The sequence below is a fragment of the Seriola aureovittata genome, chromosome 17, assembly GCF_021018895.1.
Source record: "Seriola aureovittata isolate HTS-2021-v1 ecotype China chromosome 17, ASM2101889v1, whole genome shotgun sequence".
Classification (NCBI taxonomy): Eukaryota; Metazoa; Chordata; class Actinopteri; order Carangiformes; family Carangidae; genus Seriola; species Seriola aureovittata.
Window position 1 is genome coordinate 1,750,500 of NC_079380.1, and position 22,860 is coordinate 1,773,359.

General features: G+C 42.7%; 1 protein-coding gene across 2 annotated transcripts in view; it reads right to left on the bottom strand.

Moving 5' to 3' along the window:
• rbfox1 (RNA binding fox-1 homolog 1) overlaps positions 1 to 6,443 on the bottom strand; it is a 342,107-nt gene extending 335,664 nt beyond the window's left edge. Inside the window, exon 1 of one of the 2 annotated variants that reach the window (XM_056400638.1) lies at positions 6,196 to 6,443. The gene's annotated coding sequence lies outside the window, so the exon portion shown is untranslated. The remainder of the gene's footprint in view (positions 1 to 6,195) is intronic. The other variant, XM_056400637.1, reaches the window with a different exon arrangement.
• Positions 6,444 to 22,860: the final 16,417 nt, after the last annotated feature.

Genomic DNA, 22,860 nt, shown 5'->3' on the forward strand with positions numbered 1-22,860 from the left:
CGCACCACATTTGGAAAAACTGTGCTGTCAGTAAAGGGAAGTAAATACTGGAATGACTTACCACTTGTAATATGGGAGTGTCCAACATATCCCATCTTTAACACACAAACACTAATTCCAACCAGATCTGTGATCATTTTTAACTCAGTGTGCAGTGTACTGTGACTTGTGATGTTTTTTGTTTTATGTCACCAGCTCAGGGACTACAGATGGAAAGTAGCATTTTTGCTACAATCTGGCATGTTTACATTGTGTATTTTGTACTGATGTATGTATACTAACATGTATTGTCCCTATCAAATAAACTTATAAATAAATAAAAATTTAATAAAATGTTAATGCAGGCGTAAATGCACATGGAACAGAATACAATCAGAGCAGCCAGACCAAAATCTGGAGGTGGTAAAAATAGGAAAGAAATCCACTGACTGCCTCTAACTGCTCATCTCAAGCTACCTGTCACAAAGAACCCAAACAGCAGCATCACTTCCAGATACTCCTTGAAGTGATGCTGCTGCACTTGTGCTAGCAGGCTTCTCCACTGACTGCGCTGGGTGATATGACTTTATTCACTATCACGATTATTTTGAACCTTTACCTCGATTACGATTAATGATCAATTGCTTTTGCTCTCATCGGTCTCGCTCTGCTTTTGAGCCATGCTCTCTTCATTAATTCTTAATTCTCTTGATTAAACTAGTTGGTGGTGTTTCCTTTCATCTCTATCCATGTTGCATTCACCACAGTCTATTAGTTGTGACTCATAAGAGCCAATCAGGAAACAAGGCAGGTGTCTGCATTATCGTTTACAAAGGTCTGTTTCTGCCCGTCCACAGCGGAACTACAACACAACCCTGGCGTTTTTTGGCTTTCTTTTGTGATCACATTTTTTTTTATTATTTTGCCTCGGCTCAAAGAGCTTTTATTTGCCCCTCCAATACTATACCCCCTCACCCCAGCGTGGCAAATAGGTAAAACACCCCAACAAATAAATTCATCATTTAAAAAAAATTAACATCAAGAAGAAATGTTGTATTGTATACAGTCACAGACATTATGCCACGGGCTGAGCCATGTACTTTAATTTGACTTTTTCCACTACCTTGGACTGGGTGTCAATTGTGTTTCTCTACACACCATCGGATCGAGCTATAGAGAAATTGTGTTTAAGAATGAGAACATCCATAGGGAGATTTGACATGTTCAGACTAAAACAGGTCCAGCAGCATTTCCACAAAGTCTTGGCTTTAGGGGCTTTTAATGTGGACGCCAGGAGTAAATGTAAAAAAAAAAAAAAAGTGATGCGTTTCAACTAAAACTTGTCAGTGTGGATGTTGCCTGAAGCTCAGTGTTTGCACTTGTAACGTCCATATCACCAGACATGAGCAAGATCGGCGAAAGGTTTTACTGTCAGTCTTTTGGTACTTTTTTTAGTTAATTGCCCAGCCCTACTTACAGTGTACTGTAAGTAACATTGGCCTAGTTGGCAACAGTTGCTTTCAGATGTCTCCACATCAGTCATGTTACCCTGCACATTTTAATGGTCCTTCAACAGTATCCTGCATCAATTCCTTTGACTTGAGACACTGATTGTTGACAAGAACACCAGCTGACCAGTTTGAAAACTCAAAAAAAAGAAAAAGGTCTGGGGGTTACAGGCTACATGAGCCACCACAAGCATCACACACCCAAATATCCAGCCAAACTGACAACAGTCAAGTTGCATTGTGGGTAATGTAGGTGGCAGATTTTGAGTTTTGCTTATCAAATGTCCAGATAATGTATCCACACACATAACACTATGTAGAGATGAGGTTGGAGAAACACACAAGAATCTACAAGAAATGAGAAATGTGATTTCATCCTGATTTACAGCATGTACAAAGACATTCTATGTAGAGTAATATTTTCGAACTTAACACAGACTTTTTAATTTAAATCAGCCTGAATAAGGCCCCCCTGCTGACCCACAGAAGAATACAGAGTAAGTGATTTCCTCATTGATTAGTTGAAATGGATCAGTGTTCCGGTGTCAGCAGGTGGACATGTTTTGCCTGAGCTCTTCCAATATTAACTCAGACCTTGTAAACAGTTTCAGTAGCTTGTAAATCCTCTCCTCAGGACTCACTGTGTGCTGCTCAATTACAGCCTGCTCAGTCTTTCAGCAGGTGATAGTTCTTTCGACAGCAATAATGTTTCATGAGGCAATCAATACATGTGCCCTGCCAGCTTGTTGCAAGCCAAACAGCACATCTCATATTTTTGTCTCAATTAAATTCTGGTTATATATTGGACATTCCCTCTATAGTCAGAAACATGAGCCCATGCAGCAAGAAAAATGTCATATATGGACAAATTAACAGCTCACAATAGGCTAAATTCCTTCAGATTTGTACATCAGTATGAACTGACCCCATCATCTTTTCACCCCTGGAGGAAACAAATGTGAAAAACGTGTATAAATCAGTAGCAAAGCCAGAAATATTGTCATGGGTGGGTCATAATTGGGTGGTACAATGATAATAGAAATCTAGAAATGTGACATAAGCCTAGAAAAACCAAACTATCAGTTCTGTCCTTTTAAGTCAAATATGAATTATTCCTTACTTTAAGCAAATCCTTTATAGCAGCTACACTGAGCCCGAGTTGAGTGTTTAGTTGTAATTTAGTAATTTCATTTGGGTATATAGGCTGACTCATTTACTGCTGAGCGGTCACTATCCATCACCTGGACCTGGTCCTGCCTCAGAGCCACCAGGGCTTGGGAAGAATTTGAGCCAACTTCAACGAGTTGTGACACTGTGTGTGTCATTTCAGAGACTGGGAGCACCTCAAAAACACAGAAGATCTAGCCAGCTTTAAGAATGCCCCAGATTTCCTGTGCATGGTGTATACCATACCTGCTGTTCTAAGGCGGAGCCCGAGGCCAGTCAAACTGGCGGGTGTTCTTGGCAAGATAAGAATTTGCCCATGTGACTAGAAAATATAGTCACGAGCCCAGTCTACCGCACCTAGCTAGGCAGACAACTTCGTCACTGCTCTCTTGTTGGGTCGAAGGCCGAGAGAGACCTTTGACCTTTCTCTGCATTTTTGACTTCCTTACCCCTGGCATTCTTCATGCCATTTACCTTTCATGCGGGGGCGTGTGAGACAAAGCTGTGGTGAGCAGACCACAGTTGCACATTAGTGGTATGTGTTTGACAGCATGGTTGATCAAGACAATACACACTCTTTCCTGGTTCCCTCGCTCTCATGACGAAACAAGCAACCATCTACATGTATGTAGACCATCAGTAGGACTTGGCAGACATTATCTTCATAGTAATGGAAGTAAGCGAAGGAGTGGTAACCAGAAGGAACTGGGGACCTGCTTGTCCTTCACAGTCACAGTGTTGACATCTGTCCTGGCCCTGACCCAGAGCCATCTTGCGATTCTGAGCATAGCTGATATCTATGTCATAACCTTGTAGCACCATCATCCAAGATGCAATGTGACTGCTGGATACTTACAATCACTTAGCCGCTAGCTATTGAGAAAGGAGATAGTTTCAATGATAAACTTTTGACCACCAATGTGGCTGTGAAAATGTAGGTAGAACTCCTTATCTTTGTCGGGGGTAGGCAAGGCAAGGTGCTGAGCAGAACCTGTTCCTAGGCTTTCCCCATTCAAATGTTTTGTCTTTTCAGTGGCGCTCTGTAAGCTAACTGCTAACATGCGTTGTTTGTGGAGTCACAAATAACTCAAAGGGCACAGAGCGAGGGTTGGATTGGCTTTCTGAGTGATGAAAGTGTACCGACTTGGGTTCTCCTGACTCTTAGATGCAAGTAATATAGTCATCTGAAGCCTGACAGCTGTGTCCTGGACAGAGTCTGCTGGACATGAATGGTGCTAAGGGTGGCTTTGGATGTTTCATCAGCGTATGGCAAGTATTTAGCACGCAGGACTCTGCAAAGCCTTGAATAGCTGTCTTAAATGCATGATGGTTGATTCTCAACAGAAGCATGAATGCTCCTGGAAGTTGTCCTCCAGATGAGTTTTAACCTCTCATGCGACAAGGCATGAGGCAAGTCCGTGTTCAGTTTCCTAGAGGTAATCCTTAATGTTAGAGTCTCTATGGATTGGGTCAAAGTGCTAGGAAGTCTAGCTGATGCATACACTGACTGCTGGCTTGGTGTTTCTTTGACTGTTGTCATCCGAGGACAGGTACTCACAACACTTTTGGTGTTTTAGAGTCAGCCGAGGTGGAGGTCGCTGAGGCATGGCCTTGTCCCCAGAGCAGGGTGTACCTGTGTCCAGTGTACGGATTAGTGAGAATTACAGATTTGGGCCGCAATGCTGTGGTTTCTCAGGTTGCTAGCAACCCTACCACATGCTAGATAATCTTCCACAGGGCAGTACTCTGAAGACTAGGCCCTGTTTCAGAAGCGACATAGCCGAGCACTTCTTGAGCCTTGGCTCGTGCGTCTTGGCTCTCCTGCCGGACTATTTTATCAGTAGTTTCTCGGCTGGCTCTCTCAGTGGACTGGAGCCTTAGTGCGCACTCCTAAGGCATACTGTTTATGGTCTGGAGGTCTTGGCGTGAGGCTTGATTGGTTGCATCATGCCAGTCACCATCTGCTCTAAGGGCTTTGATCTCACCCTGAAGTGTTGCTATCTGCAACTGCGCCTTTTAATGGTGGTGAAGAAACAATCCACAAATTCAACCACTGTGTCTACTTCATCCTCAAGATCTCTCCTTCTTGGCAGATTTTGAGGAGATAAGCAACCAAATTGGTCAGTAACTAGATAGCTTATTAGTGTCTCTTGTCTCATCTTAACATGTGTGCGTGTTTGTGTGTGTGTGTGTGTGTGTGTGTGTGTGTGTGTCTCACTCACTGACTCGAGTCACAGTGCTTGGCTGAGTAGCATTACATGACCAAAGCAGTATGGAGTTGAAAAGCTGTGCTGGATAAAACAGAAATACTCCTTCAAAATGTAATAATTCTCAATAAGATAGAGGTTATAGATCCAAGCTTGGATAGGACAGAATCTCGGTCTGGATCTGGACCACAACCCGACTTCAAGTGACCTCAGCCAACAGCTAACATTACACTATTTAATGGAAATCAATTTCTACGTTGTTAACAGTAGATGCAAGTGGTTGCACAGTGCAACTTCCTGTGTGACCTACTGTTATGGAGTAGCGAAGAAGAAGAGAGTTGTGCTGGTGTTAAACCATGAAGTTTATTAATACATTACGTGGTATCATATCTGTGCATAGACTTACGTACTCGCAGATTCCTGATCCAGTATTTTAGACAGGATCGGATGCATTTCTGATATTGGTCTCAGAATCAGAAGAACAGATGCACCACAAGTTAGCACACACACAAAACACCTCAAAACTCATCGGTCCTACACAATCACACAAATGACCGATCTTTCAATTTTCTCCAAGGTTGCACCCCTGCATTTTAGTTAACAATAAGCACACTTTAAAATATTACCGGTTTTACACCCTACTGTACCATAATAATGGATCCAAACACAATCTGCCTGTGGTAACATTCTGAGTAGGCTGCTTCACAATGATGGCAAACGTTACTGAACAACATTCAACATTTTGTGAAAATACTACATGTGGCAGCCGCTGGGTGCAGTGCACCACAGTAAAGGTGAGTTTCATGAGCGTGTGACAACTGTTTTCAGTCAGAGACAATAAAGCTCTTTATGTGACACATCAGAAGTCCATGAGCTCCATATTCACAGTTAAAAGCCTTCAAATAGTACACATTCCCATACAAAGAAGAAATGAATCAATGTGGAGACTGGGTTGGATTAGGGGCCACCAGGTGCCAGTCACTGAAAATCTACATCCAGTCACATCAACACCTGAACAAAAGAAGCAATTTATCTCAAGTACCCAAGAGATCTGAATAATAGAGGTTCCACAGTTTATCCAACCAGATTCATCCAGGTGGGTTATTAAGAATACAGTTAAAGTCACTTCCCCTCATGGAGCACACAGGGATATCAGGCTTCACCTGAACGTGATGCAATAAAACTACTTTACGATAAACCCTATAGGTGAGTCCCTCTCCACCTGCACCCCGGCATTGTTCACTCCCGTTAACTTCAACTAAAACATCACCCGTGAAGACATGAGCAGCTGGTCACCACCGCTGTCAGGTAGAGAGAAGAAAGCAGCACCTCACCTTCTTATTGCATGTCAGTGAGCAGGTTGATCCTGGCGAAGCGGTGGATGAATCAGAGCAGCAGCAGAAGCAGCGGAACGCCGCAGGTATTCTCCCCGGCTTTAGGACCGCAGTCGCCGCTTTGCTCACCTGGCTGCGTGCCGCTGGACCCTCCGCGGTGAAGAGACACTGACAGCTGCTGGGATTCTCTCTCTCCCCCTCTCTCTCTTTCTCCTTTTCTTTGCTGCTCCAATCACCGGCGGAGACCGTAAAGCTCGTCATGCCAAGCCCCACAGACCGGAAACTGCGAGATGCTGTTTTCAAAATAAAACCAGGGTTTGAAAGTATAAACGGCAGGAATCTTTGTCTTAGGTTGCTATTTGACTGGACAGTAGCAGTTTCTAATCGTTTTTATTAAAAATGTATAGGAACATTATACATATGAACAGGCATGAACATAGTAAATAGTTCAGAATAAGCAAATGTAAAAACACATATACTGTTAAGCAACCAAAGGAAAAAAATGATAAAAAAATAATTAAATAAATTGCCAGGGGGTAAATTTAAGGTACGTGTAAATTAAAATATTACAATGTAAGCAAGCATTACATGTTTTAATAGTTTTTTTGTACTTCTGGATATGGTGGATGTTTTTTTTTCAATTGCTATGATCAAAGTAGGAAAAATGGTTTATTATTTGAACTCTTAAGACTCTTGAGATTTATTAAATAGAACGTATTGTCATCTTCAGTATTTGGGTTTTGGAAGCCAAACATTACATACAGTACAATACATCACATTTTAGGGAATAATGATTCCAAACTTTGGCTGAATAAAAACAGTTAGTTCTTTAGTTCTTTAGTGCAAAAAAAAAAACCCCAAACAAAACATAACAATAGAGTAAAATTAAAGGAAAACGTTTTTATCATGAAATCTTGCCACAAGACTACTTGAGAAGGAGAATTCATTAGGAAAAGACAGTGCAACTGCAACAAATAAATAAATAAATAATAAACATAAAGAATTGAGCAAAAGGGCCAGAATATATCATATTTAAACATAAATATATAGAGTTTCCTGGCATGGATGTTTTGACATTTTTATACTTTTGTTATTTATAGAAAATTCATTTTTACTGTATCACACAATGGGAGGATTTAGTGAAACAACATTTTTTGTAGGCCTATATAGTATTTGGTTATGATGATAAATATAAATTCAATATGTTTGTTCTACATAATGACTCTTAACTGATTTATATTCTAGATCATGGATTTGGAGCTCAGACAAAGAATTTATTTTAGAGTTTTATGCTGTGTCACATGCTCAGTTTCTACATTTATGTGGGTCTGCCAGGGATAAAATACAATGGTAGTTCAGTTTAATTAAAACTGTTTTAGAGAGCTGTTGATTCAACGGCATGATGATTTTGGAGGATGTATTTTGTGCTGCTGTTATACAGAGAGGTGTTTCCGTTATATAACCTACCATTAACAAAATAAATGGTAAAATGTGATGTGTAAAACTGGTGAAGTTCCCCTTTAATCAGTGGTGGTGGAACTTCAGAGCCTATGCATGTCACCACATGGAGTGATCAGCAGTCAACAATGCACTGTAGTGTCTTTATGGGAGGTTCAAGGGGGTTATACTTGTCATTGCAAAATGTGCCCATATTAGGGGCCTCTGGGGGCCCCTCTTTCCCCCTGAGGACCCCAAGCATTTGCCTGGTTTGCCTCTCCTGACAGTGTGCCTCTACATACAGTACAAATCTTAAACTCAACTATAAATCCAAACCTTCACTTTACTATATGCTCACAGTGAGACTGATGTTACTGACTCTGAATGACAGTCAGCTCGTCCAAAACGTAACTCTGTGTGTGTTTGCTCGTTATTCTAAAGCAAACATCCTCTGCTATGTGGAAATATCTGAAGGAAAACTCCCGACTGTTCGGCATCTGTGAAAACCTCTGCGGCTCCTCTCTGCAGGAGAAGAGTTCAGCACCATGGACAGAGTTCAGCACCATGGACAGAGTCTCTGCCCGGCAGCAGGCTGAAGTCCTCCACCTGTGAGGCAGTCTGGACCGAGCTGACACAAACACTCAGCAGCATGTTCCTGTCTCTCCTCTGCTTTCCTGCGAGGAGCTGGTGAATACATTTTTAAATCAACTACAAACAACGTGTCGCTCTTCATTCTGCATCAAAGATGGAGCAAGAAGAAATTCAGATTATTTTTAGAGAGTGGTCAACACATCAAAGAGGTATGGGTTAATTTTATACGTTCCTTAAAAGGTGAGCTATGCTGTTTCTGCTATCATCACTGCTAGAGAGGAAGAGAGAGAGAGAGAGAGTGTGTGTGTATGTGTGTGCAGGGAAGTATGGCGTGTTTTGTAATGAGAAGTTTATTAAAGAGCCTACATGCTATATTAAGCTCAAACATGAACATGAAACAGGATCTGGAGGCCTCAGTATCTATGGATCCATCTCGTTGATAATTGTCATAAACACACACAGAGGTCACGTGATTTACGAATTTGATGAATTATTACAATCAAAACACAGGTGGAAAACAAATGATTTACACAATTATCTCTACACATATCACTTAATGATACAGGCCAATTAAACGTTTCATATGTGCAGCTGAACTCCAGCTTCTGAAATCTTGTAAAGGTCCATGTAGTTTCTCCACCAAACCTTTCCTCTCATATGGACTTTGGAGGAGGATGAAGTGCTGAGTCTTGTGTCAATAACTAGTGTCACTGCTGATTGATTCAGCCTGGGGTGATAAAATAATGGTCTTTTTTTGCATCAAACTGGAGGACACTGATTGAGTAGATCCATATGGGTGTGTGCACATCTTCAGTCAGCTGTTGGTTACACTGCTGCACTGACTGAGAGCTGCTGCTCAGTCTGGGGGAATTGAATTTTTCACAACATGGCAAAGCTGAGATAAGCAGGACATGTGATACTCTGTTCTGAATATCTCACCTGTGTTTTGCTGCCTTGTTGTAGAGTAGAACACCAGTTGACTGTTACCACAAACTTTCAGGTAGACTGGTTATTTTCAAAACCGTTCAGCCTAATGTTTACAATAGTGACCTATTTTTGTCTGTTCTCTGGAGACCCTCTCAACTGTTCAAGATCCAGCTGATCTCTCCAGTCAGGAGAACACTGCATTCCTCTTGTGCTGCGGTGTAAGTAATAAATAAGTAATAACAACAGATACAATAAGAGGTATTAGTAGTACAGAACACTAAAGTTGATTAAAGTGAAATAAAAAAACAGGTTGTGAAATGCATCTCTTATATTATAATGACATATAGGTGTTGGAGGGCTTCAGACTGGGTTAGGCCCATGTACACAAGGAAACCCTTTCCAAATATAGTTATTCATAGAGAGAGAGCTTTACTGGCACGCTGCCTGATAACTCAGTAGGCTGTCTCAAAGCAATTTGCTGCTTGAATGGTTATTGTCAGACTGCTGTAGGCTAAAAGACAATGCTCACATTAGGATTCCCTGAGAGATAAAATAAGCAACAGAGAGGTACATGTGAGGTGAACACATGTGGCTGCACATTTGTTGTAACCTTGGAGAATGGAGGTTGTAATTTGAAAATGAAAGAATATATTGTTTAAAAAAAAAAAGAAACAATCATGTAACACGACAAAACTTTTCCACCATTTATGAATGTAAAACCATTCTTTCATCCACACAAATGCAAATCTTCAGAGGAGTCAAAAAAGAGCCTTTTACAGCACATTTATATTGACATAGCATAAGACTCTGTCTGTGAGAATCCCCCTTAGGAACAACCTGTGTATGTCTGGCCCCAATCTGGCCACGTATGCAGCATGATTGTCAGATGCTACTTCCACATCTGGACCAATTCTGGCACACAGAGAAAATGTTGTCATAAGATTGAAGACTGAAATTCTGTCAGTCAATACTGGAGGATAACATTTGGACTCTGCCCGGATGTTGAAGTGTATGGGCAGACTTGTATGTTGCAGGAATATGTTGAGCCAGAAGTTTGGCTTTTGCTTTCTGGGTCACAGGCTTTATTCTATGCACAGACATTTAACTGAAATACAGTTGATTTTATCTTTTGTGCTAAACTATTTGTGAGGAAATATTTCCACCCACTGTAGCCTCTTACACTGCTTTTAAGGGAAATCTCAACTACTCAGCGTTAGGGACGACTGTTTTTTTCCAAAACTCATAATCTCATTTATTGGATAGATTGCCTTGAATATTCGTGCAGACATTGAAGGTCCCCAGAGGATGAAGCTTAATTACTTTTTTGTGCTTTAGCACCAATGTTTTTTAATTATTCAGTGAAATGTCTGAAGAATCTGCAGGATTGGCCAATACAACATCTATTACAATTACTCATAGTTCCCCCAGGATGAATTGTAATAACTTTGGTGATCCTCTAAATTTCCATCCATCCATTTTCTTCCGCTTACCTGAGGTTGGGTCACGGTGGCAGCAGTTCAAGCAAAGCAGTCCAGACGTCCCTCTCCCCAGCAAGATTTTGCAGTTCCTCCTGGGTCCTGAGGTCTTCCTAGGCCAGATATATAGTCCCTCCAGTGTGTTCTGGGTCTACCCTGGGGTCTCCTACCAGGAGGATGTGCCCAGAAAACCTCTAAAGGAAGGCTTCCAGAAAGCATCCTAACCAGATGTCGAACCACCTCAAGTGGCTCCTTTCCACATGAAGGAGCAGCAACTCTCCTCTGAGCTCCCTCCAGATTTCAGAGCTCCTCACCCTCTCTAAGGCTGAGCCCAGACACCCTACGGAGGAAACCCACTTCAGCCGCTTGTTTCCACGCTCTCATTCTTTCAGTCACTACCCAGATCTCATGAGCACAGGTGAGGGTTGGAAGATCGACTGGTAAATCCAGAGCTTTGCCCCCAAGCTCAGGCCCGTCTTCACCAGGACAGTGAAGCATGTTAGTGTCATGTGTGAGTATGTTAACATGCTGATATTAGCATAAATGCAGCCTCACAGAGCTGTAGACTCTCTGCTTTGTTAAACCATAGTTTGCAGTGCAGTCTGGTAAATGTCCTCACTCTGGACTCTGCAAGAGAAAATGTTCCCTTTGAGAAACATGACCATTACACCACACAAGAACACCAGAACCTGACAAACAGGTAAAGAAGAGATGCAGAATTCTGACCTGCTCTGTGTAAAAGCCTCACTGCCAACACTGAGCACTGGCTTTTTATGAATATCACAATGTGTATATATGTATATAGATATATATGTGACATGAATCACTATAGACAGGCCCGAGGTGGAGCTGTGGTATCGACATGTCACGTTACATGGCTCCTGTTCTGCTCCACTCTCATGCCATCAGAAACAGCTGTAAACAGCCTCTGTCCTCTACCTGCTGAGCAGCAGTCAGAGAGCAGCTGCTGAACATAGAGGAGCATTTAGCAGCTAAAGAGCCAGATTTGTCCCTCAGGAGCTGATGGAGACCAAACACAGAGCTAAAAGAGAGGGAACACTGGACTGAGATTCATCAGGTGACACAGACACCATGAGACTAATATTAAGATTTTAAGGGGGAAAAAATCTGAGCCTTGATTTTATTAGTTTAAGTTAGGTTTTTCCTGGAACTCAGCCATAACCTTTGACTGTATTTTCAATATTGTGACTGTGATGGTCTGTGAGGGTGACAAACGTTGTCAACATCTCCTCAGTCCTGTGTTTGGGATTATAATGCACTGCTCCAAATTTATGGCAATGCAAAGTATAGGTGCAATGGACAGGGCTGTCCTTTGGTAACCAAAGTATGGAGCTTCCATCATGTGACGACAAGTGGTCACATGGTCCAGAGAGTACAGAGGGGTTTCGGTCTGGTGCTCACAGACAGATGATGGTGTCTGCTCCTGCTGTTCATTCTGTCTCTTGTCCAGGGTCTTTGAGTCAATGGTGTCCTTCCTGTTCTTGACTCAGGATGGGATTCTCATTATCCACTACTGGACCTGTTGGCTCTGACTGCTCCCTCGACCTGCTGCACCTCCCTCTCCCCATCCTCCTCCTCACCCAGAAGATGCTGTGCTCTATGTGGGAAAGTCCTTATATCTGTCGATTCAGTACATACACACACACACACACACACACACACGCACACACACACACACACACACACACACACACACTCACACACATACACCTACACACACACACACACACACACACACACACACACACACACACCACACACAGCCCAAGGAATTCACATCTAGCAGCCTTATCTAATTGAATGGCGGGGTGGTTAAATTAACGAGCTAAGCACCAGCACGACAAGAGCTGTCGGTGCATATCACAGACAAATCAACATCCACGATGCTGTGTTAAAGAGCAACAACAGGAGAGAGCGAGCAGTGCAGAGAGAGAGAGACAGAGAGAGAGAGAGAGAGAGACAGAGAGAGCAAACACACTTCTGAGACTGCAGAGCATGAAAAAACATGGCGCAGGTCATGAAGCAGCAGAGACTAAATCTGTTAGGTAACGTGAGTGAAGGAGGACAGGAGGAGGAGATGTGGTTTGAAAACTTCATTGACACTAGAGGTCTCCATGGGCCAGCTGGGCTCTGAGACCCGACCCAGGTCCCCATTATATTCTGTTTAATGGGGTCACTCAGGACCTGGTCGTACTGCCTGGCTGGCCCGGCTCTATAGAGAAATAGAGAAACAGAGAAAGCCACTGAGTGACAGCACTTCAGGGAATGTCCAAATGGATGGACAGGAAAGGATCATGGACAATGGAGAGGTGGATGTTTCCTTGGCTGTGAGGGTGGTATCGGTGATTTATGAGGTTTACAATGTTGCCTGCACAACTCAGCTGAAGAAAACTCCCTCATTTTTGAAAAGCATTTAACTAGCAGAGTACCAGCAGCTGTGTGGAGGGTGGCAAATGCAGTTCATGTCCCTTAGTGTGTCACTTCAAACAGAGCTTAGGGGTTTGTATCACCAGAAAGATACAGAGAGCTTTCAGATCCAGTACCACTGTTATTTCTGACATGACAACATGTATTAACATGTAACATGGTTGGTTCTCAAGATTTAAAGTTTGTTTAAATGAATTTGTACGCACTTGTTTGGGTATAGAAGTGTTGAAAAGCGTTGAATTTAGTTTCTTCCAACTGGCCATAAATGGATTTTTGTGTTTTTTGTGTCCAGTCACCTACGTTACGCACGTACTGAGTAAAAGTAAAAGTGTTTCAATCAGACCTTTATAGCAAACACCCTCACTGTTTGTATTATATAAGTAAATCTACACTGCTACAGACCTGATAGTAATCTACTACTGATGTCACGTTAAGATACATAAAGCATAAAAAAAACATAATTCAACCTCACTGTACAAAACACACGGAAATCAATACTTAACACACCATCAATACAAACCCTGAGCCCGTTTCCCCGGAGACAAGCCTGTCATAGCGAGCAACTATGTGTGTGGGTGACAGGCGCAGTGTGTTTTTAACGTCTAGTGGAGCCTTGTTCTGGTTGGCGGTCAGAGCAGAAAATCCGGCCTCACACAAGTATGTGGATTGTGGGAACGGCAACAATGTCTTCAATGCCATTGTGGCAAGTTCTGGGTATTTTCTCCTTTGATTTTAATCCAGAAGGACGGGTTGGATTGGGATGGGAATAAAGTCTTTAGTGCTCCATCGTTTTTTAATTCCAGTCGTTCGTCCTCTTGTACTGGTGTGATGATTCGGATGATGATTGGGAAATAAAAGGATCACGTATCCGCTCCTTCCTGATCCTCGGGTCCTTTGCAGAGGGGAAATATCTCTCAGAGAGTGCACGCAGGTGACCCCGCATGAAAGCTGTCAGGTGTGTGGATCCATTCTCTCCCGGTCACTCGCTGTTTGTTGGCCCACGTCACAGACACCTCTTTCCACTCTTTTTGTCCAAGAATCCAGTTTTGCTTTGAAAGCAGCAATTTTATCGGACACTCTAAATACTGTTGATGTGTCACCTTGAAGTGACGGACTGAGCTCGTTGCAATGTGCAAATACACAAGTAAGACAGTTTTGCCATCCAGTCATTGTCTTTAAAGCGCTCGGCCAGTGGAGAGCGCTTCTCAGAGGGAAACACTGATAGCGGGCAAACGCACCAGCTAGGGCCTTACGCACGAGGGATTTGTAGCATTTGCATCCCCAGCAGCAATAAAAGCATATTTTATGTAGCTGTTGTCATAGTTTCGGTTGAATTTTGCTTACTTCTTTTTAGTCTCTCCGTGATCTTCAATGCCCGTGGGCCTTTTTTCAGCAGCCCCAGTTAAAATGTTATTTAGTGCCGTTTGTTTCTTCATTTTTCCTCTAACTAGCCGGCTAACTTCTTCTCCACTAAAAGTGACCACCGACCTCGCACGTGCACCTATGACCCAGACACCAGTAAAATGTTTTCATTGTATATTTGTAACGGGTGAGGTTTGGACCCAAAAGCAGCACCGACAAGAACCGATGTATTGGAAATCACTTTTATTGTCAGCAGAAGCAGGTAAATAAGCACAGTTCCATTCTAAGGGGAATGGTAATCTTTGAGGGGCTTGGGGAAAATCCGAGGGCCCGGAACGAAGCTGTTGATGAGGCAGAGGACCGAAGAACCAGCAGGAAAGTTCTCACGCTGCAACAGTGGAGGCGAAGGACTCAGAGCAGCCCCAAGAACAGGCAGACGAAGACCAGGAAGGGGCAAGGCAGATTCGTGGTCAAAAAACAGAAGGGCTGAAGTATTTACCAGGGCAGAGACAAGGCGGGAAGGTCGGGAGCGGGCAGGGTCGGAACCGGGAGATCAGTCGAAGGGTAATCGCTGGAGAGTCTTGCATGGGGACAAAGAACAATCTGGCAGTGAGTGTGGAGGAGAGTGGGGCTTTTAACCAGGCTTGATTGCTGATGAGCTGCAGCTGAGTGAACAGGTGGATGGAGTGACTGACGAGGTGGGTGTGGTTGGCAGCTGGGGTGAGCAAGGGAGTGGTGAGTGAAGAACTACTGAAGGCAGGTATGTATGGAGGACAAACCATGACAATATTTAAACTTTTAATAACATATGAATATTTTAAATGAATATAAATTCCCTTCTGATATGTAATAAAAACTTTGACATTTCCAGGAAAATAAGTAACACAATGCAGTAGACTTGCTTCCTACGGGTTTTAGTGGCCCGGTTCGGCCCAGCCTATGGCTTGGTACCAGTACGTGGCCTGGGGTTTAGGATCCCCTGCTTTAAAGAATGTCTTTCCGAAAGGTTCTTCTATGTTCTTCTATGGCAGCACTCACACGTTTTCAGTTCCAGTTAGCACCTTTATCTCTCTGGGTGTAGACATGGCCATGGAGAGTGTCCCGCCAAATCGTCCCCCTTCATCCCAAAATTTAAAAATAACTGAAAAGTATTTTATTTATTCCTGGTGGATTTGACCAATCATAAACATCTCACATTCCAATGATCAAATTTTATTTATGTCTGATTGGTTGGTCTGGATACAGCAGGGAGAGCAGTTACTTTGCTTTCATCTTGATCCTGATCCCCAACCCAGCTGCACAAGCAGTGCACCCCCAGTTTGAAATATTCAAAACTGATATTGCCAATTACATTCTAGTGTCCCATTTAAATATAAAATATTAAAAATAATACTATACTATACTATTCTATAATACTAGAAAAATACACTGGATTAAAGCAGATAGCTAATTTCAATTATACCAGTCCATGTAAGATTAGATAATTAGATATAAATAAAGTGGTCCTCTTCTGAGAGGGGTTGGAGGTGATGTTAAAATTAAATACATTATGGGCTTATGTATTATTAGAGTCTATGGCTTTAGTCTTAGATAACAAAAAACAGTGCATGTTATAGCTGGAGTACCCCTTGAATTCTGGCAGTTAGTGACCAGTCAACATTTAATGCCCCCCCCCCCCCCCCCCCCGGGCCTGCTGCCTGGTCTGTGTGTCAATATGTCTAATAATACCCAGGTGGATGTGAATGAATCCAAACATACTCAGCTCTGATGGCCTGTGTATTAAGAGCTCAGTGTGTAGTACAGTGTGTGTGTGTGTGTGTGTGTGTGTAGCATGTGTGCAGTAGAGACAGAGAGTGATGGAGCAGGGAGATGCTGGCAAGTGGAGCAGAGTAGAGTTAGCAGGAAAACTGTGAATGTCACAGTGAATGTACAGTGGTGAATGAAAGCTGCTGCTCTTACAAACCCAAGCAAAGTCCCTGTTTTCTGCCCGACAACCGCTCAGTGAAAGGAGTCAAACCCAAAGTCTGCATCAACTTCAGCCCTACAGCAGAAAACAAAATCTCCCCTCGACTTCCCAACCACAGTCTGGACGCTGAAGCAGGAAGGGTTAAAACATGCTATATCATTTTAGGAAATTAGTAACCTGTATTAACTCATTTATGGATGTCAGGTGCAGGTTGGAGATCTGCAGGTTACTTTTAAAACTGCAGTTAGTGATTATTTTGGCCACTTGTGGGCAGCAGACACAAGCTGTAAACACACCAGCATATTAGGTGCCTGTATTTTATTATTTACACACTTCAGGTCCTTAGCTTTACAGTTCTCGCTGCCAAAGTTGATGCAGTTTATTTGATTTCCCACTTCTAACAGCTCAGTGTTACATATGGACACCAACAGTCCAGTTTTCATCTCCAGCAGAAAGCTGCAGAAACACTTTCAGTTTGTATCTGATCTGAAAATGTTTCACACCAACATTTATTTACAGTGTGTATAGGTTTTTACTAAGCAGTCTGACATGTTGAGGGCACCACTCACATTCTTAATTAAAAGAACAGCTCAGCAGTTTTTCCACAGTGAGGTGTGTGAACGAGCTGCTGCTGTGACACAGGTGAACTGATGTGTCGGCGTGTTGCTTATTGACGATGTAATTTTGGGATAGAGCAGGTGTTCTGTGTTTCCCTGTTAGTCATGACGCATGACGCTGCACTATATGGAGAATCAAACTGGAACAGTCACTGATTCCAGATGCACACTGACACTTATCGTGTCCAAAGACACTGCACACGGGCTGGTGTGGAGACAATGATTATTATTTGTTTGGTCAAAGATTAGTGACACTTCTTTGGATGGTTTTCTTCAGATAAAGAGCAAGAACAACGTTTCCCTTTGTAAACATTTTATTAGGCAATTAGAGACAATTTAATACAATTGATGTTTTCCTATAAAACCCTATGCGATAACTCTACCATGCTCTACCCTGCCTCCGGTTTTCATTCTGCCATCGGCCTCCCTCTCCACAGGCCCAGCCCTGCTAAACCTCCTGCATCCCTGACTCCACCTGTTGCCTGGCCACCTCAGCACCTCAGTGCTGTGGAGGACACCATGCAGTTGGACAGTCATGAGTCCCAACACTGTGTAGTATCTATTAAAAATCACACATGACAAAATAAAGCTAAACGGCAGAACAATTCAAACACGGGGGAATTTTCGTCTCGTCTTCACTTCGGAGAATTTACGTCACAATGAAAAAACATTTCATTCAGTTATTAAAAAGAAAAAGGTTGAATAATTGTCATTTAACATCATTGGATCACAGCACAAACCTTCACTGGAGAGCATCCACCAGACCAGGGTCACAGGAAGGGAAAGCAGCCACGCACAACACAACATGTTCACACTCAACAGCAAGGACAAGACTGAAGAACAGTTACTACACACAGGCCACAAGGATTAAAGGACACTCCCCCACTGCCCCTTCCCCCAGCACCGCAGCCTGACCTCTGACCTTGAGAGGTGCAGAGATTCACCTCACCCTGCCCACACACACACATGAGCAACACACACACACATGGACAACATGGACATGGACACCACTGACAACTTACCTATGCAGATTTTGCACAAACATTTCATTTGCACAGGCTCTTCATGTTTCCATGGCAGCAAATACTTTTGTTGTATATTTGTCATTTACGTCTGGTGTCTTTTCTTACAGTATTTAGTGATGTCTGATGTTGTCAGGAGGTTTCACAGACTAATAATTTCAATGTTCTGTGTGACAGACTATTTCTATTTCTAACTCTAAATTTGGATCAAAACAATAACAAAAGCTGGATCAGTTGTTGTCTTCACCACCATTGTGTCACTGCAGTCAGCTTCTTTTGATCCACCATCTGTTCCTAAATCGAACCAAGTGCTTTTGTTGCCTTGACAACAACAAACTGCAACTGAAGACTGAAGAAAATAATTAGAAGAAGAAAATCAATCTAATAAATGAACTCAGGAGTCAAACTGTGATTGACCTATTCAACCATGACCTCCTCCCTATACGTCCTTTTTATCCTCTCTCACCTGACCTCAGTACAGCCGTTCTACTAGAAAGTGGTGTTGTGCGTACAAACGGCTCATTGCAACAATTTGCAGCGTCCTGTACGACGTTTAACAGCAAAGAAAACAAACCAAACAAGGCACTTATGGAACCACTGGCTGTTCCATACAGGGTTAAACAGCTGCACAGCTGCTGTTTGACCACTCTGAACAGTGTGTCATTGAAAGGGGACATTTTTCTGCAGAACTTGGACTTTTGATACGTCTCTTCTGATAGTACTGATGTACTGCAAGACGTTTACTTGGTGGAATATTTTTACAATAATGTATTGGTGCATTTACCCAAGGAAAGAAACTGAATACTAAATACAACACAACTATGTAACAGTCCCCACACTACTGCACATCACATCATTGTTAAGCTCCTGTAAAGGAAACCTAGCACTTCCTGCAAAGATTTTTCACAATAAAAGCCTGAATTCCAGTGACTAAGAGCAGGAAGATGCACGTCATGAACGACAGTGAAAGGTACCACTTTAATTTATTATTAACCATTGCTCTCGGCTAACACCACCACCACCACATAACTGTATCCTGGAAGACAGTGGAACAGTACGGTCAGATCAGTGGCTGATTTCAAAGGTGTAGTCCTCAGTCACTTGCATGTGTGTATTTTAATACATCCAGTCACACTTGTTGTTAAATGCTTTTCCCAGCCAGGTTCATCACTTTTTAGTGTCTCCTGGAAACACTTCCGTGGTGTTGTGAGTATGTGCAGCTCATGTGTTGTCAAAGTGATGAAGATGTTTTCTGAACGTCTTTGTGTTGTGTGTGTTTGCATGTGTTTTCTTTAGCTGCAGTCCGGTGAGCCCTCAGGGCCACCGTAGAAAACAAATAGAATACAGTTTGTTGTTGTTCTGTGAATGTTTGCAGATAGATTCATTAAAAATATTTATTCATCAGGTTGATGAAATTGGAACTCAGACGTTCTTTCCAAACATATTTGCTGTTGCAGATGAGGAGTCTGTAAAGATATACAATGGTCTCACTGTATCACAGGACACAGGGTTGGCTCCAGAGCTGTTAGGTCACAGGCTATCTGTTTCCTCTGCCTCCGGTCTTTATGCTAAGCTAGGCTAAACACACACATAATGAAAGTAACCAAATAAGCACATTTACCAAAATATTGAGCTGTTCTCTCAGACTGTGGTTCTGTATGGAAACAGTCAGTCCTCTGAAACAACAGTCAAACCCAAGCAGCGGCACTTGTGATTAAAACTGGGCCACCGGTGTTCATGTGTTAACACCACGTCCTGACTGCTCGGGGCACAAGCTGCAAATAATGGGAAGAACTCTGGACCATAATCATAATGAGTTTCAGAGGGAAATTAGCCCCAATTCCTTTGGTCTCCTCTGCTGAAGCCACGACTCACCTAATCCTTTGTCTCTGATGGAGACACACACACACACACACACACACACACAACACACACACACACACACAAACACACACACAAACACACACACACACACACGTACACACACACACACACACACACACACTCACACATACGCACACACACACACACACACACACACACGTACACACACACACACACACACACACATTTACACCTAAACACACACACACACACACTCACACACACACACACACTCACACACACTCACACACACACACACACACACACACACACTCACACACACACACACGCATACACACACTCACACACACTCACACACAGACACACGCACACACACACTCACACACACACACACACATACACACACACACACACACCTACACACACACACACACACACACACACCTACAAACACGCACACACCTACAAACACACACACACATACACACACACACACAAACACACACACACACACAGTGGATGTTCTAGTCCATCAGTAGTAGTATTAGTTTGTGGAGCTGTGTTTGAGAGGCTCAGAGCCTCTCTCCTGATTGGATGATATTTTGAGTGACACATGTCCAGGCCAACCACAGGTAACAGATTGGACCTACTACTGTAGCTTGGTCAGACTCACCCATAATGCTGAAGGTCAGTCACAACTGAGCAGAACAGACAATCACATTCAGACTAAAATGTTCCAGCTGGATTTCATGAGGAGGTAAACACAGGAGCCTTCTGCCTGCCAGTCCAGAGGTCTGTACTATGAAGCAGGATCTGAGGTTATCAAGGTCACTTCAGGTTTAACTCTGGCTTTTCAGTCCTACGATGGTGGTTCACTAGTTATTTGTTGTAAATCACCATGGTAACTGATGCTGAACTCCTAACCTGCTCCAGCGCAGGTTAACTCAAGAGAAATAGAGAAGAGAAATAAAAACTAAACCAACAATGATCCACACACTGTTCAATATTTCCATCATTATGAATGAACATTTGTGCTGTTGGGACTTTTTCTTCAGTAAATACTGTTTCTTCATCACTACTGCTACATGGTATTACAGTACGCCTGCTGTGGAGCAGTGTGTGGCTGCAGCCACCAGAGGGCAGCAGAATACAAGTTTGATTCATCACAGCAAGAGCAACAGCAGCAGCGGCCTCATCTGTGGGCCGCAGGGGCTGATGGGAGGTTTGAGGACGCATCAGAAACCACATGGCCCTCGTCTGAGCTCACAGCTCGTCCTTGTTTGGCCTCAGCTGCATCAGAGCTCCACTTCTCCCCAGGTTCACCAGAGGAAACACCACGGCACAAAATGCTTTTCCTCCCAGCTGCTGCTCTGTGCTGTCTGTGTTCAGGTGAGTGTTTCCAGCCAATCAGGAGCCAGCAAACTCAACCTGTGACAAACACTGTCACACTAATCTTCATCTACCTGTCTGTGTCTCTACAGCGCTGGTTGCCATGGCAGCAGAGCTGATCCAGGACCAGTTATCATTGACCAGGAGAGTTGGTGAAACAGTCTCCTTCAGCTGTGGACGAACTGTCAAGTGTAACGCTGCTGAAGTATTCTGGTATCAGAAGAAAGAGACAGAAACATTCAGTCGGATTCTGTATATTGACAAAAATAGTGGCTCCGTATATTCAGGTTACAATCATCCTCAGAAAAATGATTTCACAGCTGTTAAAAAACAGATCAGCTGTGAGTTGAAGATAGAGAACGTTAAACTCTCTCATTCAGCCTCCTACTACTGCTCCTGTTGGAAGGTTGTTCCCCACAGTGAGAAATGATCCCTGCAGCCTGAACAAAAACCTCCAGATGAACAGATGTCAAACAGTGTTTGTGACAGGAAGAGAGCAGGAAACCACAGCCCAGGTTCACATATTTCACCTCCAGCTCACACACTTTTTCTTGACTTTTCTATGATATTGATTGATATTTTGATGAGATATTTCAGCAGGTTTCCTGTTGTTCCACACAGTGAGGACAAAGAAGAAACACACAAGCACAATAATAAAAGAAGATGAAGAGAAAAGTATCAAAGGAACTCAATGAATCAAATGAGATCCAACTGAAAAGCTGGAAACAACAAACACACTTTAAATCATATCATGGACTGATCCTGTGGGATTGATCCTTTCATCCTCACAACTTAAACTTAAAAATACAGCAAGGTGCACTATTTGTGACAAGAAAGAGCCACACAGCAGCAACACCAGTAACCTCTTCAAACATTTCAAAACAACACACCCTGAAAGTTCTACAGAGGCTGAAGAGAAACAAGGAGAGGAGCACACATCCCAGTCTGCTGCATCTCCTATAGCTCCTATATGTGTGTGTGTGTGTGTGTGACACGCGTTATACTAACCATCACTTGGGTCTATAGACACGCTCTGTCTCTCTGTCACTCCCTCATGCACACACACACACACACACACACACACACACACACACACACACACACACACACACACACACACACACACACACACACACACACACATTTTTGAAGGAAAGTCAGAATGCAAGAAAATCTGGATTCTTGGCATCAGGAAGCCCAAATAGTTGAACATGTAGAAAGTGGAGGTTGCTGTGGACAAATCACGGCCCGTTGAAGATTAAAAAACCTTTAAGAAAGTGCAAATGTCCAAGTTTCATGTTGTTGCTATCTTCATTTATTTTATTATTATTTATGGTATATTTATTTAATTCTAGAATTTCTGTAAAATACTGGACAAACATGTTTATTTCATTGTAATGGTGCTTTCTTCTGTAATAAATAGAGATTAATGGCTGGTATGTGTAATGTGATTTGCTGTTCAGTGTGATTATCTTTCTTTATTACAATTATTTCAAAAAAGAAATGATCAGTGTCGTTAAAATTGTAACAAAGAGCATGGGTATCATATGGAAGTGAAAAAGTTTGGTATGGCCCATCCATAGAGC